Source organism: Rhopilema esculentum, chromosome 21, assembly GCF_057945365.1.
Source record: "Rhopilema esculentum isolate cy_ngs chromosome 21, ASM5794536v1, whole genome shotgun sequence".
Classification (NCBI taxonomy): domain Eukaryota; kingdom Metazoa; phylum Cnidaria; class Scyphozoa; order Rhizostomeae; family Rhizostomatidae; genus Rhopilema; species Rhopilema esculentum.
The window spans coordinates 2,929,558-2,933,471 of record NC_142835.1 but is presented as its reverse complement, the minus strand read 5'-3'; positions in this window follow the sequence as shown (position 1 = coordinate 2,933,471).

Here is a 3,914-nt window from a genome sequence, read left to right as displayed (position 1 = left end):
GTTTATTTCTTTTCTTTGTTTTTCTTGTTCTTTGTTCTAAATAACAAACTATTGAAAGTTAGAAGAGAATCACAAGCGAAAAGGTACAGGTCTTTAATGTCGATAGTATATTTAGCTACTGAACAAATTAACCTGTATAATTATGAAAAGTTGTCATAAATATTAACAAGGGATAGATGGCACCACGAAAGAATTTAATTGCGATGACAATGCACGAAGAGATGCTTGAAAGCAAAAAACATTTAAGCTTTGGCTTGAAATATGAATAGCAAAAAAGGAAATTAGAAAACCCCGAGCCAGACAGCTTTTCTGCAAATATTCTTTCTTGAAATTATTACAGGATTTGTTTCAGGGAGGATTTTATTAGAGGCTAGGCCTGTAATAGGTAAATACAGCAAGCACGATCATAGCTCTGCACACAATTTTTATAAGAAATCGTCTTTAAAGCTTGGTTCACACTAGGCGACTAAGTGCGTTCAAGTACGTTCATCTCTGAGCGTTCAAGTTAAACGCCAAGTGGGAATCCTCCGGGCGTTAACTTGGAGGAGATAAACGCACTTGAACGCTCAAAAAAGTTAAACGCCAAGATCAAAAAAATTTGATCTGAGCATTTAAACATAAAAGAAGATGAAAAATTCAAGGAGTGTTTCATTCATCAACCAACAAGTATGGTGCAAATGTAATGCCAAAATAAGGCAATTTCAACTGTAGCAACGCATGAGATCAATTTCGTGACTGTTAGCACTTTGTGATCAATAAAACATTGCCAATTAACAGATTTCTGCTAACTTGTAAATTTTGAAAAGAGCTATACAATCAGGATTACTTGAAATGACCAACGAGAGACCATAAACTGAAAGCATAGAACATGTACACGGAAAAGAATTTGGAAATTTGTGTCACGAAAATTCAAGGGAACTTAAGTTGCGATCCTGTTGCTATACTTGATCGGATAGTGTGGCTAACAATGGCCTTTACATAATTTTCAAGAGAGGGTTACAACATCTTACAATTGCATAATTTATAAGTGATAAAACAGCAAAAATGTTAGTTATTTTAGTGTTTGAATGCATGTCCCAGAGTCTATAAAATGCGACATTTAGACATTTTGGTATTTTGACTTGTCTTCACACAGCTAGTTGAATGTTTATGTTTTGCAAGTGGGAATGCCTCGGTAGGTTTATATGTTATCTTTAATTAAATTAAAGGATTAGAGATGAACGCACTTGAACGCACTTAGTCGCCTAGTGGGAACCAAGCTTAAGAAATCACAAAAATTGCTCTCAATTTTAAACAGCTGTTCGAATATCCTACTTTTAAAGATGGGAAGATCTCCTTTAGAAGTATTTTTCTGGTGGTATTTATTGAACTGGTGGTATAATTCTGGTGGTATGAGACAATAGTATTTTTGAAGACACTATCTAGCTATTTAACACTTACAGAGTGTTTCGTAATAGATGGGTGTTACGCACAATTATCTTGCCTTTAAGTATCATAAAACTTGATCGAAATTCTGACTAAAAATATTTGCAAAAAAATTTCAGAAAAAAAAAACGATTTTATGCTAGAGGGTGAACAAGATAACATCATTTTGAAAAGATATAACGATGTTTGTACTACATAAAACATACCTAGTTTTAAGAAAAATTTATTACCGCACATCTGATAAAAATTGGGGGTTTTGGTCAGGGTCCTTAAGAAGTTTCTTCTGGTCACACCTATACTGAGAAACATAAAGGACGAGGCCGTCCCAGAGCGGTGCGAGCTGAACATTTTGGCAACCATGCCCTTAAGATGGGCTTGAAATGGATATCAGAATTTTTATTGCAGACATTCTCTTACGATCGTTTGTTATTTTTTTACAATTATATCATTTAGGCTTTATTATTTTTAAGCACTCTTTCGTTACTTTTGATTAATTCCATCCTTACAGTGAAATGCATTGCTTTATGGGCCCCCTAGACCCTCATGAAATGTGCAATGAACTAGCTTCTTTCACTGCACCTTAAAATTAGGTATGCTTATGGTTGAAATTTAAAGATAAAAAAACCCTTCTTTGTCCAGAAGCACACGGGGAAATTTTTAATTGAAAAAGATGCCCCAAAACCCTCGATATTAAGTGACAGTAACTTTGCAAGCTCCCTTCGGTGGGTTCTCAGCTCCATGAAAAACAATTCCTTCGTTTAAGAGGGAATCTATTGTAGAATGCTTTTAGTAAGGACTGAAAAATAACAACGCTTAACATGGGGTTCAAAAAGCAAACAAGGTACTTGGATAGCAAAGATTGTATGTGTAATATTTACACATAGGTTAGTTTGTTATCTTTCTTTGTTTATTATTGGTAATGAAATGTAGATAGTTAACTTTAAACGATTTTACGGTTTTTTGTGCAGTTTACGTACTAAATGTAATGTCGAGTTGCATACAAATAATCATAACAGCTGCGTTGGAATAGGGGGGCATGTATATCATACCAAGAAGAACATTTCATGTACCCTATTACCGCAGATACCAGCGAATGTGCTACTAACGGTTAACAATCTCGGTATTGTAACAATTAGCCAAAATTTTGGCGATTTCTCTATTTTCTTGAGTCGACAATTTGTACATTTGATAGATTTCAAGAGAAACACAATGTGCATTTAAGCTGGCAAATCGTAAATGGCGTACTGAAATCTGACAAATTACATCAGAATGCAAAAAATCAGGCAACGTCTTATTGCTTTTAGTTTTTTTAAACGCTCACAAACATTCTAGATGAAATGGTGAGGCTTTAAAAAGTTGCATTCTCCCTTTTTAACCTTGAATTTTGGTAAAATTAACAGTGCGCTAGGCACCGCGTAGAAGGGGGACTGGGGTGGGAGGCTATAGCCATCCCACTTTTTGCCCAGCCTGAGAATGCAAAAAAATTACCAATGAATCACCAGTCAAGCCACTTTTTATTCGGTTTTAGGCTCTCCCACTTTTTTTAGACCCCCCACTTTTCTCAACGCTCCGCTGTGCCTGTGCACTGTGCTACTACTCAGATACTTGGACATGTGCAGTTAATCGAGTGGTGCTAGCATCCTAGAGATAAATCTAAACTTGAATTAGCACACTTCTGGCTAAAAACGAAAATGTCCCGTCTTGGATTCATACGAAATCTCCAGAGTATACTGGTTTTTGCTAGACAATTTTTCCGATGCTCGATGTTCCTATCATTTGGAATAGTCTGGTGTTGTTCAGTGGCAGATTCAATGGGGGCAACTAAGGGCAGTTGCCTCTCCCTCGCCGAGTTGAAGCAAGTCTGGCGCCCCTTTTTTGGAAATTTTTCGCCCCTTTTCAAGAAAGAGAATCAGGTGAAAAAGTTTCTGAGACTTATAGGTTAATTTACTTCAAGGATTACCTCAAAGTATACAACAATTATTGTGAAAATTCCCTAACAAAGTGAATGGAGAGCCTTCTATCAGTAGCTAGGGTCTGAAATTGTTGTATACAGCGTACACTAGTCACCAATTTCTGAAAATTTTTCATCGCCTCTGTAGTGAGTGTTTTTCATTGCTCTGGATCCGCCCCTGGTGTTGTTAATATTGGTCTTTTGCCATCACTGGTTTTTCTAAATATTATCAATTGTTTAGAAGACGACTTTACAGCAATTTTGCATGACATTTTTATTAGCACTGGTGAGTAGTACATTCTGTTGTTTAGTACACAGGAGACAAAATTTCAAAACACGTTATTGTTTCTTTTTAACAAATCGAACCTCGTTCTTCTCAGAAAAAGAGCAGACTTACTAATAAATTTAAGTTTGACAAATGCATACAATTTTCTGAATTTTTATGTTGTGGATAATATATTTGTTATAAAGCGATAATTATTAATATATTGAGCGAATAAATTCAGTACCAGCGTAAACAAACACAGAATTCGTGAAT